At 39.4% G+C, this 16,260-nt stretch overlaps 1 long non-coding RNA gene across 3 annotated transcripts in view; it reads left to right on the forward strand.

Moving 5' to 3' along the window:
• LOC123386560 overlaps window positions 1-16,260 on the forward strand; it is a 183,069-nt gene that overhangs the window by 104,393 nt on the left and 62,416 nt on the right. The window contains exons 3-5 of one of the 3 annotated variants that reach the window (XR_006600601.1): window positions 7,359-7,442; window positions 7,853-7,920; window positions 11,350-13,399. This is a non-coding gene — a long non-coding RNA (uncharacterized LOC123386560). The other 2 variants (XR_006600599.1, XR_006600600.1) reach the window with 2 other exon arrangements.

Below are 16,260 nucleotides of genomic sequence, written 5' to 3' on the forward strand. Positions count from 1 at the left end.
ACCGTGCTCCTGCAATGGGAGGTCTGAGAGGCACTTCTCATGGCTCTCCTACACACTATAAAGTAAACAACATAAATGCTGCTAAACATATAGAGCACACGGCAGCAGCAAACTCAAAAGTCCGTTGACACAACTGAAGCACGAAGTCATCATCATTCTACTATTACTTTAAGTTCTCTCATTTGCAAACTAGGAAACAATAGACAGAATGGCAATCTAAAATGTCTGCCTTCATCCTGTGACTTCTCAATAATATTCAAGACCATGTAGCGGGCTACTGTGCAAAACATGGCATGTCCAGTATTACGCTTCATCTTCATATAAACTCAACTGAGGCACCTGGGTGGCTCAGTTGGTTGAGCATCTGAGTCTTGATTTTGGCTCGGGTCATGATTTCAGGGTTTGTGGGTTTGAGCCCTACATCAGACTCTGTGCTGACAGTGTGGAGCCCGCTTAGGATTCTCTCCCCCTCTCTCTCTCTGCTCCTCCTTCTTTTTCTCTTTCTCTCTCTCTGTCTCTCTCTCTCTCTCTGTCTCTCTCTCAAAATAAATAAACTTAAAAAAATAAATTTGATGGAGGGAATATTATCTCAGGTGATGAGACTGAGACCCAGCCAGGTTAAACAGCTTGTCCAAGGGTACACAACTAGTAATTGACAAAGCTAAGATTCAAGAATAGACTGTTTCCAGTGTGCACCCACAAAACCAGTTCCTTCAACTCTTCTTCCCTTGTTAAAGTTTGAAAAACCAGAAAAAAAAAAAACAGCAATTAAAGTGGCCATTTAAAACTCAGAGAGGTCAACTTGATCCTAGCTTATAGTCAGCACTAATTGCTATGTTAATTATCCAACTCATTTCTGGTTTTATCTATTTTCACCTCTGTGGTGAGAGATTATGAGGGCTTTTCCTCATTTTTTCTGAAGTACACAAAGCACACCAGTGATGTATGTGTTCCAAGAACTCTGAAAAACTGGAAAGTTTTCTAAAGAATTATGAAACTGATGGACCCAATGCCACTGTTTATCAAAAATGTGTTTCCAAGTTATGCCACAGAAAATGTTGCCTGATAGAGTAGAAACCTTACCTTGTCCTTTGTGGCTGAGCACCAAAGTTTTCCCTTCTCCATATGTCTTCGGTTCTATTTGCTGTCACTTAGTCTGACTAAGTGAACTTACTGAACACTTCCCGAAACCTCACTGAGATCAGGAGATAGGGTACAAAGAACACAGAGATTTCAGCCCCCATCTCCAAGAACATTACAATTAATTTGGGGAAACAGAGGTTATACTCAAGATGGAAATGTAAGATCACTTTAAGCAATGTACAGACATATTCAAATGCATTTGGGTCACTGTGACCACAAAAGGAAGAAAAGTCATGTAACTTTGTGTCGTGGAACAACACAAGTGGTCTGGAGAAAGGAGTGGGGTGGGGGCTGGTCCTGAACCAGGGGTTCTAACCTTGATTTTGCTCTGACAGTGCAAGCGGGAGCTAGCCACCAGTTTTGAAATTTGGTTTCTTCATAAAATGAAGCTGTTGGTCAAGAGCAGGGATTTTCTAACTGTAAAACCAAGAGCCATTTTTCTTTCCTCCTCCCAGTGAACCCCAATCTAGGTTTGAATCAAATTCAAGCTGGAGGTGGAGAGAAATAAAGACTCCCTGTATATCCTGTCATATGAAAGTCTCTTAAGCTGTTTACGCAATCATGGATTTCCAGGGAAACAATTTGAAAACCTCTACTCTGGACATTTTTTAAGGTACCCTCTTGCATTAAAGTGTGAGGATTTGATGACTCCCAGAGCATGGACACTTTAACGTGGGAAACAGATTTCCGTTCTTTCAAGATTTGAGTGCATCTCAATTTATAAATCAATGGTAGTTGAGTCGAAGTAGACACCTTGTATCTCCCTACTGTAATGAGATGTGAGATCAATAACCCATTAGGCAAGAAATCTGGGCCTTCTTTCGCTTATAAACATTTACTGAGCATCTTCAATGTGCTGAACATTCTAGATACCAAGTGCTGACCTTTAAATCCCTTAAGGAGTACTCAGTCTAATAGGTTCTTAGACCAGAAAACATTCTTCAGTTTGAAAAGCCCCCCAGAAGGCAAGGTGAGAATGGTGTGGAGTGTTCTCAGTTAGAGCTTTTAAGAATTGGTTATTTATTTTATCTAAATGGAACTACTCTGGGCACGTTTAACATGTGTAACGCAGCCTGAGGAGTTTGTGTAGGAAGGCCCAGCAGAGAAAGTATGGTAGGGTCTTGAGTCCCAGCCTAGAGCACAGTGAACTCAAGTGAGGCCTCAGAAAGCAGATGGAAAATGTTCTGCATGAATGTGCTTGATTGATCATCTTATGCTGAGACAGGGCCCCAAATGGATGCATTCCATCAGAAAATGGGCCACAAAATGTCAGTCTACCAGGGCACCACCGGTACAGACATGTCTCATTAGAGTACTTGCCCATAGAACCCCAACATCTCTAATTTCCCAATGGCTAATTTAAATCTTACTCTGCCTCAGGAGCGTTGCAATGTGGCCATTGATGGACTCGGTGAGAAGTTTACATGATAGAACGTCAGATTCTAACACTTTTCTAACGAGGAGAGAAAGTAAGGGTACACAGTATAGAAGCATTCTAATAGAAATAATTTGGAGAAAAGAGAATAGAAACAAGACAGAATATAAAAGGAAGCTCCTTTATACTTAGAAGTATGTAGTTTTGTATCTATGTCTGTATTTTCGTGTATTATTACTTTATAAATATTTATTTATGTTTTATATGTGTAATTTTACATTTATAAATGAGTAGGAATAAAGATGATGTAAATATACTTATATATAAGTATATTTATAAGTATGTTATTTAATTATATATTTATAACACAAAAGGTACCACTTACATACCTTTCTTTGGATGGTACCAAGATCACTTTGGAAGTGAATACACATTAGTTCTCTTCATATAAGATAGTCATCCTAACTTCTCCAGGCACTGAGGGTACGTAGCATTTTGTGCATATCAACTGTGATCAAACTGCACCAAATACCATAGTTCTTGCCAAGAGGTTGAAAAGGGACTGAACGCTGAGATATGTCCTTATGATACATAACTGTTGAACACATAGCCCATAGATCAGTGCCTTGCTATCACTTGACATTGACAAAAGTTTTCTTCTTTTGATAAATCATTTTTTGTATCATAGAAAATCCCAAACATGTACAAAAGCAGAGACAATAGTGTAAGAGACTCCCAGGTATCATTATCTAATTTCGCCAATTATCAACTGAAAGCCGGTTGTATTTCATTTATATGCCTATTCACTTTCTCCCTATCCCATGCCTGGATTACTTTGAAGTATAAATATGACATCATATCATTTCACTGATAGATATTTTGGTATGTATCTCTAAAATGTAAGGACTTAAAAAAAACCCTAAAACCATTATCACATCTTAAAAAGAGTTAGCGATAATGACTTATATCAAATATCCAGGCAGTTTTTAAATATTCCTCACCATCTCATAATTTTTATAAAAATTTTTTATTTCAGTGAACTTCATAAAAAGTCAGTGCATGGCAGTTCACTGATATGTCTCTCAAATTTCCTTTCATGTACAGAAGTTCCAGTAAGGATGTTGTGTGAGCCACATATGTAATATTAAATTGTCTAACAGTCACATTTAAAATGTTTTTTTAAAAAATGCTATTTGTCAGTAGGCAATCTCATTTTATTTTTTTTTAATTTTTTAATTTTTTTTTGTATTTATTGTTGAGAGAGACAGACAGACAGACAGATTGCAAGCTGGGGTGGGGCAGAGAGAAAGGGAGACACAGAATCCGAAGCAGACTCCAGACGCTGAACTGTCAGCACAGAGCCCGACACAGGGCTCAAACTCACAAACTGTGAGATCGTGATCTGAGCCAAAAAGTTGGATGCTTAATCGACTGAGCCACCCAGGTGCCCACAGTGTCATTTTAAACTAGCCACATTTCAAATGTTTAACATGTATATGTACATAGTAGCTATTTTTTGGACAGTGCAGGTCTATAGATTCCCTCTTCAAAGCATAAGTTTTTGGTAATCAAAACAAAGGAGCATAGGAAAGGATTTTTATTTAACTCTTCCTTACCAGAGAGGATTCCCGCCAGTGTGATATATGCGTGCTTTAGCCTCTCTCCTGAAAGCTTAAAGCAGACACTGTGTGCCCATAGTTTCTTTGGGAATATGATCCTTTAGTGCAGTGGGTCGTCATACAAGAGTAAAACATGAAAGGAGGGTAAACCTGTGCAAAAATACATGGTAGAGCTGGCTTCTGCTACAGGCAACTGGTATTTCATTGTGCTGGGACCTTCTGAGGAATGTTCCAAAACACGCACAGAGCTGATAGCTTGGGGCAAACAGGAAAGCATTATTCTCCTGTCTCCCCAGTGCCAGAAGATGGACCTCAGGCATTATGACCCTTCTGCTTCTGGCTGTGAATGCATGAGTGAGGGTCCAGCAGTTTTGCAGAGTGGAGATAAAGCAAGAGGTATCTGACTGGGACAGAGACAAAGTTCTGGCAGGTTCTGACCTCTGAAAGCTATGCTGATCTGACCGAAGCCTGCAGGCAACAGGTCACCTGCTGCAGCGGTGGGCAGAGTGAGGAGCAAAGCTGAGAGGGTTCCAGAATGGAACACCACACGGATCTAACAGGGCGCCCTTAGAGTTGAAAGTAAACAGGAGGTAGATAAAGAACATTTTCCACAGAGATGTTGTGCGTGACAGGAGATGGGGAACACAGTTAAAGAGGTATCACAAGGAGCAGGGAGAGAAAAGATTGGGAATATAATTCCAACTGAATTCCCATATCCACTAATATTTTTTTAAAGCCTCAGGATTCTTCAAATACAATTAACAATGCCTCACATTCCAGCCAGAATATACAATGTTCTGGTTTTCATTTCTACTCCGTGCTTAGCTTTATTGCCTTATTGCATTGTTCTGGACTTAATCTGATTTTCATAATATGGACAGTAGCCAATCAGTGCTTACACATCGCATGTACTTAATAAACAACACATTTCCACCACCTTTAGTTGAGATGGTTTCGTGAAGTCGTTTTTTCAGAGCTAGAAGAGACCTTGGAAAGAGACATGTCAAACCAATGCCACTAAGTAATACAAGAATTCTCACAAGATCCTTCACTGGAAACAGTCATTCATCCCATGCTGCCACCAGGGAATAAATGGGAAATAACCTGGTTTAGTTGTGAGCGTCTCCTTTCATCCGAGTGCTTCAAGTCGTCGAAAAGTTAGGCTGCTAATCCAACCTCCACCCGTAAGGGCTGCTATCTACAGCATGACATGAGTTCGCCTGAAAGTTGTTAAGTTCAAGGATTGCTGGGTTCTGTAAACCACCCTTCACCAAACCCGTATTCCAAAAATTCTGTGAGTCTGCTTACCTGCCCCGCTGCTACTGTGCTATAGCAGATGAGTCATCTGTCAGAGTGAGCTCCGCTATGACTTGAAATGTCTGTGATAGCTATAAAAATAATTGAGTTTATGAATGCTGCACACCTTATGGGATCTCATGATCTGTATACCTAAAGCCTGTTCATGGAATAAAAATATTACTGCACTGGGACACAAACGATGAATCTGAAGATACGTACAGACCTCAGCGCTCATCTAGCATGCAAAGACAATTCTGTGATTTCTAACCCAATTTCCCTTTCTACACTCTCCCTAAAGGGAAGAGCTAATTGGCACTTGGAAAGATGTTAAGTTTATCTACACAATAAAGGGCTCAGAGAAATCCTGTGGAGGAAGGGATGGAGGGAAATAGGCCCTGTGGGGTAGGGGAGGAAGAACAGTATTAAGTTGGGAGTGGGGGGTGAAGGCAATCTACTAGAATCTGAATTGCTGGGATGAGTAAAGGAAAATGGAGCTGGAGCAGAAAGACAGTTTCAACACTGCCGTGGATTAGGGAAGGAGAGCCTCTGAAATATGCTTTTCAGGAAGTTATAAAGGAAGAAATTGCCTCTTAATTAATGTTGCCCAGTGAACTGTTCCTGTTAATTGCTATGAAGATCTCTGTGCTTATATGGGTTATGCTCCTTTCCTCCGGGGGAGACCCAGGCTCCATGAGATGCTAACCAGGTGAGGGAAAGTGGTCCAGCTGCCGATTTACTTGGCTTTATGTCTTGGTTTTCATCTCTCTATTGGGTCCTTTTTTTCAAAGCTGCACTTTTTAAAAACTCTTTCTTGGCTTAGCTTTTGCAATATTTCTTCTGAGCGTATCGCCATTGTGGTTACGTTTCCGCTGCGTTGTTAGTCATTCCATTTTGCAGCAGACACATATAGAGTGCCAAACATATGGCAGCTTTGACACTGAGAACTAGGAGTTGAAGATGATCCATGATGAGATCTTGCACTGAAAGCTCACCCTCTGCCAGTAATGGCACTGGGGTGCACTCTGGGGCCCCTGAGCGGGAGTGTTCAAAAATACATACATAGTAATGTTGGTGTTCATCATACTGCGGGCCATGACCTCAGGAACCTTATTATGCCTGTGATTGCCAAGTCAGGGCACCCACCAAGATAACTTCAGTTTTGGATAGTTATTTGCAGGGATGGATGAAAACTAAAAAATCCAGTCATTCATCCAGATATATTGCCAATATTTGGAAATTTCTGGGCAACTGTCTTGATTTCCTTCACTTTCATCTTGAAGTTTGGCCTCATGTAGCCATATGTTGAGTGTAAGCACTTTCAGGAATGCATAGCCTTGGCTTCAAGGACATTTTCATTTGATTGGAGGTGATAACACAACTGGAACAGAGTCATGGCATTTGATGTATCCCTCCCCTTCCAGTAAAAATGGTTGGAAGAGGTTCAACACCTGAAATTAGCCAGAACTTCAAGTTGTACATCTCATCATTAAATTTATCACTTTAGAACCTGGATTTTCTTGACACGTAAGGCTTTTCTAAAATAAATGCTTAGAGCTGGGAAGATGCCCAGCATATTAAGCCTTGAACCTTACAAAGGGAATCATTTTGCAAATGGAAATATGTCCTTTAATATAAACTGGGCGACTATTCAATCACTAAGCCTTGCCTTGCAGTATCCTATTTAATCCACTTAGTGTTCTGTTCTTTTCCATTCATCTAGCTTGAGCCACAAATATGTTGTTTCTCGTTTTGCTCTCTGAGGATATTTTTTCCCTTATCATGACTTAGACGCGGCCAGAAGAATAGTATCCGTGCCTAGAAATGAATTATGAATCATTCAGTAGTTTCAGAACCCAAAGGGATAAGAAAAGCAATAATCCCAAATATTCCAGTCATTCTTTTTTACTCTACTTTTTTTGCAGAAAAAGAAAAAAGCTATAATTTGAAAAAGTTCCTGCAGAATTGTCTCGTGAAAGTCAGAGAAACAGATGTGCTGGAGAGAATAGGTAAGAATAAAAAGTGAGGCAAGAAAGAATATTTAAATGCATCTTTACCAGATAAAATTCTGATGGTCAGTATGTGGGCCAGGATGTGAAGACAGGAGAGTATGCCCATTGTGGCTTTAACTCCAAGGTGTACCTTTCTGTTCTCCACAAAATGGAGAAGGAAAGGCAAAGTGTACCTCTTCTGGTGTGAGTCAGGCCCACCCTGGATATCTGAAGGCCCATTTAGGAATGAAGCCTGGTCCATTCAGAGATGACCTTGTGATCTACAGAAAAGTACTTCTGTATTTAGGAAGCTCAGCTTGTGCCCAAAATAGAACCGATGGTCTCTTGGGCCTCCCCTCATAGTCCAAGGTAAACTAAATGAGCTAAAGAAATAGTAAGTCTGAATTAACATTTAGAATCTGTGACAGGTAAAAAGGGGATCCTTCACAAAGGAACATCGTCATGCCTTGCATCAGACTCAAAGATCTGTCCCAATGTAAGTAAGACTGTGTCTTTATACTGCAGAACTGTAAAGGCAATGCACAGAGGTAAATTTACAATCCACAGGCGAACTTCATATGCAGAAAATCATGTGAAGTACTCTACAGTCTCATTGACAAATACCAGATCTGAAAGGTTAAGTAATTTATGTGAGGGCCCCGATCATAGAGTTTATTAGTAAAGGTTGGTTAGTATGGATTAATTAGTGAAGATAGTAAAGATGATTGTAGAAGGTCTGGTTCCCAGTTTTCCTGTTGCCTATCTCTAAGTCCATTATTTAATCTCACAGTTGGGTAACACTTAATTGCATCAGGTCTTTCAAATAGCTGTACCAGAGACCATTCTTTACCTACTCCAATATCCACTTGCTGCCTTCTTTTAATACAAGAACCTGATTTCTACCTACACTTTAGCAAATAAAATTACAGATTGCCAAGATAAACTTGACTTCCAGGGGAAAGAAAAATTTAGTACAAATATGTCCCAAATATTGTACATGCATACAAAAAAAAACTGATTATGTGAAAATCAAATTGAATTAACCATTCTTTACCATGAAACCCTGCTACTCACCTCTTATGTTTCTACCCAGCTAACAGTACATTTCCAAAGCTCATACTGTGTTGTGATCTTGTGACCAAGTTCCAGCCAATGAAATGGAAGTTTGTGTTGTTAGTAGAAAACCTCCTTTAAAGAAAGGGGCATAGTCTTCTCTTCTCTCCCCCATCCTCATATTGCCATCTGAGAAGGATATGATGGAAGAAGAGAAGAACAATCATGAGCTGTGAAGAACAAGGTCATACCTTAGCTCTGGTAGAGATAGAAGGAGCCAGGGTTCCTGATAATATCATGCTTCTGATATACCTCTCGGAGCTGCCTCTCTGCAAATTTCCCTTAATGTAGAGAGAGAAGAGGTGAGGGGAAGGGGAGAAGGAGAGAGAGAGAGAAAAAAAACAACTTTTATCTCATTTAAACCACCCTTAGTTTGGACTTTGTTAGATACAGTTGAGTCCAATCCTAACTGATACAAAGGCTTACCTCCTTAGAGAGCTGTGGGCACACCAAAACCAAAACAGGAAAATCAGTGGAAAATAGAGTATTTAAGAGACACTCTGAGTGCTCATAGTCTCATTGTCTATCTGACTTTTTCTCACACACATATAAGCAAATTCAGTTGCTTTTCTAACGTCCTGGAGTTTTAACTCCTGCCCTATCTTCTTCTGGATGATGCTTACAAGTGAACAGTGAATCCAGGAAAAAAAACTTGCCATGCCTGTGGGACATGAGCGTAAAGCTAAATTGTGGTTAGCAATTTCATCTGAGAAGTTGTGTGGCTATTTCAACCGAAGTATTTTGCGGATAATTTTTTGAGGATGCTGTCAGGTGGCAGGAAGAAAAGTAGTTGGTTAAAAGAATTTAATATTTTGGAGCACCTATAGCCCTAGGAAATGTAAAAATAAATTTGTAATAACAGTGATACCTTGTAAAAAGAGGAAGAGACCAATATATCATTCCTTGAAGTTTCTCAGGTCAGAATACTTATATATAAAATTCTAGTCCAAATGGGCAATGTTGATTTTGTATTCAGTGCTTGAGATTTGCCAATTTCAACATTTTTCTTGGTGCCATTAAAAATGTTGCCACTGGCAGGCTTTCCACAGTAAGTAGGGAGGCAAAAATAGTGTTAAATGGTACAAATACAAGAACAGGAGTCTCTACATTTTCACGAATGTGTCGTTCAGAATCCTTGTTTACGAATCTTATTTTTCCTAATAAAATAAGATTTCTATATAGATAAATATATAGAAATGAGAACAACAAGAAATAGGACCTTCAAAGGAAACAAAGCAAAGCAAAACCAAGGTAAGGACAAGACATTAAAGAGATTAGCTACTATTCAGTTTGTTACAGTAAAACGCAACAAAAAGCAAAACTACCAGTAGACTTTTGAAAGGCTGGAAGTTTCAGACACCAGTTAACGAAGTTGAAGTATTCGGGGTGAGTTGAATAGTGATCCCCCCCCAAATTTATGCCCCATCCAGAATCTTAGAATGTGGCCTATTTGCAAACGGGTTCTTTCCAGATGTAACTAGTTAAGTTAAGGTCATACTGGATTAAGTGCGCCCTAAATTCAATGACTGGTGTCTTTATAAAAGGAGAAGAGGACGCACAGAGACACACACAGGAAAGAAAACCATGTGGCAACAGAGACAGATTTTGGAGTGGTGTGGTTACAAGCCAAGCGATGCCAAGGACTGCCAACAACAGACAGAAGCTGGGAGAGAGATATAGAATAGATTCTCCCCTAGAGGCTCCAGAAGGAGTCAATTCTGTTGACGCCTTGGTTTTGAACTCCTAGCCTTCAAAACCGTGCGAGAATAAATTTGTTATATGAAGCCCCTCAGTTTATGGTGATTTATTATGGTAGCCCTAGGATAGTGATACATCATCCAGTACCACTCACCTGTGAAAGCAGAGCACTGTATATATCTTCAAAAGATACCACTAGATCATGGGCCACTCAGAAAATTCCAGCGCTTGTTTTTCAACTCCTCTGAACTCTGACCATGGATGCTATTGACAAGCAGTTTTTGCAGGATCTTTGTTTATTTGAAGAGCTTTTATTCTGCCTGCCAAGTTGGAAGGATTCTTAAATGATGTCTTTTGATGAAAGCTTCGTTGTTTTTATTTGCATTTTGTGGCTTCCTTGCCTATTTTATTTTTAAAAGAAAATAAAGCAAAATCAAAAGAAATGAAGCAAAGTTTTATCAGCATTTCAAGGTCTCTGAGCCTCTCCAAACATAATAGCATGATCAGTGTATCTTATATACTCTAAGTGTGTGGGATCAGATATACAACATGGAAGGTTTGCACAAAGTCTGCTCTCCCACTGTTACCTAACCCAAAGTCCGTTTATCGTTATGTCTTTCACCTATGCACTACCAAGCCCCTGTTACGGATTTGAACCACCTACCCTGATAGTCAAAGGAATGGACTGGAGTCTTATCAAATATATGGATCCAGCTGCTAATTTGGAGGAAATTGAGAAAATGGAGACACATGTTATATGAAACCATAAATACACATTCAACAGAATCCTGAATGTGGAAAACTGCACAAGTCAAATGCCCTAGTTCCTCAACATAAAAATGGAAGGGAAAGAAGGGGATGGAAAGAGACCGTGTAGATTTAAATAGATTTGAAAAACACATGCAAATTTTTTTAATGGGCAAGACGAAGCTGTGGTGGTTAGAGATGAATAATTCTATGATAAACTATCAAGAAATGCCAAGAAAGTAGCTTCTGTAGAAGCAGGAGTGGTAGTTATTTCGAGGGGGACAGAGAAGGGGCTATAACTGGGCTGGGCACAAAGAGAGGTATAATAAGGAGGCCGACTCCAATTTTGATGTTTGATCGCTGACAGCTTTCAAGCCCCACCACACCCTCTCTGCATACTGCCGCGCATCTGGGCAAGCCCATAGGAGATCCCATGTGCTCTCTCTCTTGTCATCTGCAAGTTCAAACTACGCAAACCATTTTCAGACCTGCTAGGGCCTGGTCTGAAAACCTAGGGCCCAGGAAGCCCATGACGGGAGTAAGTAATTTTTTCATATTGTCTTGGTGCATGTTTGGCATCATTCATCTCAGTAGCCAAATCAGATGTTGTCTTGAGGCGTCTATCTCTTTCCTGTGCAATGACCATAATAAGGCTTCTTAGTTGGCTGACATAACCCTACTTCATGACCTGTTTCAGTACTTACAATGGTGTTTGCTTTATAACTCATTAAGATATGTATTTATCGTGTGTGCAATTGTCTGTATCTGTATTTTAGTTTACAACAAATCAAGTAAAAATAGAAGCAACAACAATAATAGCAATGACGTCTGTGGTACATCTGTAGCCATTGTAACACATCAGTTTGGCATCTCAGACTTGGAGCAAAACATTTCTTGGAACCAAAGTACTTCGTAAGATGGTGCTGGTTCCTTAGACTAACTTGTCACCTTATGGGCTGCACAGGTGTCTGTGCATATGGAAAAAAAAAAAAACAAATACAGCTACCTCCTCCAGACTATGGACTGAATTTAATTAGAAAAGACTTTCGGACACTGTCAGGAATAGGGCTTTAACCTTGACACGCAAAGTGTATTAGTCTGGGTCCTCCTGAATAAAATCAATTCCCTACATGCCCCATATATCCAATGATCTATCATTTATTGTTTTTCCTTTTGTATTTCATACAAAGGTGATCTGAATTTTTTTTGGATAAACTGCAGAGGTTACTTAAGGGAACATACTCTACATTCCTCCTAGTTCATATTACCTTGGACATCAGTTCAAAAAGAATCAAATAATTTACCAGTGTGCTTCCTTCATTTTTATAAGTCTGCATTTAATAGCTAAGTTGTATTTTTGCACAACCATTTTATTGTATTTGTAAATTCAAGAGGAAATGTATCAAACCTATGTAGTGAGTACTTAGTCTAAATGTAAGTAATTGATAAACAAAAAAAAGAGGTCATCATATTTTCTATTAGCAAGTTTCCAAAGAGATATCTTACGTCATTCTCTTTACTTTTTTGTAATCTTGAAATTTCATTTGTAGACACTTGTCACTGCAAACTTTTCTCTTAGAACTGCTTTTGCTGAATCCCATAAGTTTTGGTATGTTGTGTTTCCACTTCTTGTTTTAAGATACTTTTTTATGATTTCTCTTTTGATTTATACTTTGACCCATTGGTTTTTCAGAAGTGTATTGAATTCTTATACATCTGTGGATTTCCCAGTTCTCCTCCTGTTATTGATTTCTAGTTTCATACCGTTGTGGTTGGAAAAGATACTTGATAGGATTTCAATCTAATTAAATTTATTAAGACTTGTTTTGTATCCTAACATATGATCTATCCTAGAGAATATTCTATGCTTAGGAGAACGTGTATTCTACTCTTTCATGGAATGTTCTGTACATTAATGTTAGATCTTTTGATCTCAAGTATCGTACAAGACCGATGTCTTTATACTGATTTTCTGTATGGATGATCTATCCATTGTTGAACGTGGAAGTGTTGAAATCTCCTACTTTTATTGTTTTGTTGTCTATTTCTCCCTTCAGATTTGTTAGTATTTGCTAACAGGTTAGCATGTTAGCATGCCAACATGTTAGTTGCTCCCATGTTGGATAGATATATATTTACAATTGTTATATCCTAATGATGAATTGACCCTTTGTTATTATGTAATGACCTTTTTGTCTCTTGTTACAGTCTCACTTAAAATCTATTTTGTCTGATATAAGTATAACCATCCCTGCTCTCTTTTGGTTTCTATTTGCATAGAATATCTTTTTCCATCTCTTCACCTTGAGATTATGTGTCTCCTTAAAACTGAAATGAGTCTTGGGGCACCTGGGTGGCTCAGTCGGTTAGGCATCCGACTTCAGCTCAGGTCATGTTCTCGCGGTTTGTAGGTTCGAGTCCCGCATCGGGCTGTGTGCTCACAGCTCAGAGCCTGGAGCCTGCTTCAGATTCTGTGTCTCCCTCTTTCTCTGCCCCTCCCCTGCTCATGCTCTGTCTCTCTCTGTCTCAAAAATAAATTAAAAAAAAAAAACACCAAAAAAAACTGAAGTGGGTCTTTTTTAGGGAGCATATAGTTGGGTCTTGTTTATCCATTCAGCCACATGCTTTTTGACTAGAGATTTAATCCATTCATGTGTAAGGATTTATTGGTAAGTAAGACCTTTTAAATGTCATCTAATTGTTTTCTGGCTGTTTTATGGTTCTTTTGTTCCTTTCTTCCTCTTTTACTGTCTTCCTTTGTGAATTAATGATTTTCCATAGTGGTTTGCTTTGGTTCCCTTCCCCTTATATTTTGTGTATCTACTATAGATTTTGTTGTGTCACCATAAGGCTCACATAAAACTTCTTATAAATGTAACCATCTATTTTAAGGTGACAACTTAACTTTGGTTGCATACAAAAATTACCCTTTTATTCTTCCCATGCCCACACTTTTTATGATTATGATGTCACAATCTACTTTTTCTTTTACCGTGTATCCATTAACAAGTTATTATATTATATTTTTAATACTTCTTTCCTTTGACCTTTATACTTGAGTTAAGTGATTAACACACCACCACATTACATTGTTGGAATATTTAGATTTGACTATATATGTATCTTTACTAGTATGTTTTATATTTTCATATGTTTTTGTTTCTTTTTTTAAAAAAACTTATTTATTTATATTTGAGAAGCAGGAGCAAAGGGAGAGGGAGAGGGTAAATCTTAAGCAGGCTACATGCTCAACATGGAACACGACACAGGGCTCAATCCCATGACCTTGGGATCTTGACCTGGCCAAAATCAAGAGTCAGACACTTAACCAACTGAGCCACGCAGGCACCCCATATTTTTGTATGTTTTTATGTTAGCAGTTAGCATCCTCTCATTTCAGCTTGAAGAACTCCCTTCACCATTTCTTGTAAGGCAGGCCTTAGAGGTGATGCACTATCTCAGTTTTTGTTTGCCTGAGCAAGACTTTATTCTCTTTTATTTCTGAAAGACAACTTTGCCAGCAAAGTGTTCTTGGTTGGTGTTTTGGTTTTTTTTTTTTCTTTTAGCACTTTGAATGTAATGTCCCACTCTCTGCTCTCCTATAAGGTTTCTGCTGAAAAATCTGCTGACAGCCTTATGAGTGTTCCTTTTTAAGTGATGATCTTCTTTTCTCTTGCTACTTTCAAGATTTTCCTTCCCTTTTATTTTTGACAGTTTCATTATACTATGTCTTAGAAAAGATGTCTTCGGATTGAATTTGTTTGAAGACCTGTGAGCTTCATGAACTTGATGTCTAAATTTCTCCCCACATTTGGGAAGTTCTCAGTCATTATTTCTTTAAAGAAGCTTTCTACCCCTTTCTTCTACTCATCTCCTTCTGAGACTCCTGTAATCCATAGATTGTTTCTTTTAATAGCATCCTCTCAATCTTGTAGGCTTTGTTCATTCCCTTTCGGTCCTTTTTCTCTTTTTGCTCCTCTAACGTGATAATTTCAAATGACCTATTTGAAGCCATTGAAGCTCTCAGTTGAATTTTCCCATTCTTTCATTGTCATCTTCAGTTCCAAAATTTTTCTTTGGTTCTTTTTTTTTATGTTTTCTATTTCTTCCCTAAACTTCTCATTTTGTTCCCATGTTGTTTTCCTGAAATTGTTTATTGTTAATTGTTTCCTGTTTTCCTGAAATTGTTTATATTTGTATATTGTTTTCCTGAAATTGTTTATTGTTAATTGCTTCCTGTTTTTATGAAATTGTTTATTTTTGTTCTCTTGTAGTTCTATCTGAGCATCTTTACAACAATTATTTTGAATTCTTTGTCAGGCAGTTCAAGGATCTCCATTTCTTTAGGTCAGTTACTAGAAGTTTACTGTGTTCCTTTAGTGGTGGTATGTTTCACTGACATTTGTGTGTGTGTGTGTGTGTGTGTGAGAGAGAGAGAGAGAGAGAGAGAGAGAGAAAGAGAGAGAGATTCCTGTAGTTTTGCACAAGTGTCTTTCATAGGAATAAACAGTCCCCTCCTCCAGACTTAATGGACTGACTTTAGTAAGAAAAGACTTTCACCTATGGGTGAGGGACTGCTGGAACATGATGTGACCCCAGGGCTAGTAATGGAGGGTGCTATATGTGGGGCCATGTGGCAGCTTTGGGTCTCAACATCATAGTGTCTCATTGGTTCACACAGCTGGAGTTTACAACCTTAATAACTGCATGATCTTTGGTGAGAAGTACACCGGAGTGGTTGGGGACTGGTCCACAGTGGTGCCAGGGCTGCTAAGGTCATCTGCGATGCCTCTAGGTCCAGCAGCTAGGGACCAGGGCAGGTGGCAGTGGTGGCTGGAGCTGGTTGTGTACACATTAGGCTTTGGCACGGCTGGTTGCGGGTACATCTTTGCGGTGGTGGGGTCTGGCTGAAGACACACACACAGTGGTGCAGACCAGGATCAGGGCCAGCTGTGGGAGCATGAGTAGCTCCAGGGACCCTCACTGTTGGCGTGTACTTGTATGATGGCAGGTCTAGTCACAGGTGTGCACACAGCAGTGGAGGCTGGTAACAGGAGTTGTAGCTGGTGGCATGAGGGTATCTCGCAATGGGGGCTAGCTTCACGGCCATGCAGGCCACTGACAGAAGTCAGGGCTGCATCTGGACCCATCAGCAGCTCCGGAGGTCTTAGCTGTTAGTGTGTAGGTCCACAGCTGCAGGGGCTAGCCGTAGGCCTACTTGTTTATGCAGCCCTGTGACAGAAGTCAGGGTCATCTCCAGGCTCGCAAACTGTGGGGG

The sequence above is a fragment of the Felis catus genome, chromosome A1 (genome assembly GCF_018350175.1).
Source record: "Felis catus isolate Fca126 chromosome A1, F.catus_Fca126_mat1.0, whole genome shotgun sequence".
Taxonomy (NCBI): Eukaryota; Metazoa; Chordata; class Mammalia; order Carnivora; family Felidae; genus Felis; species Felis catus.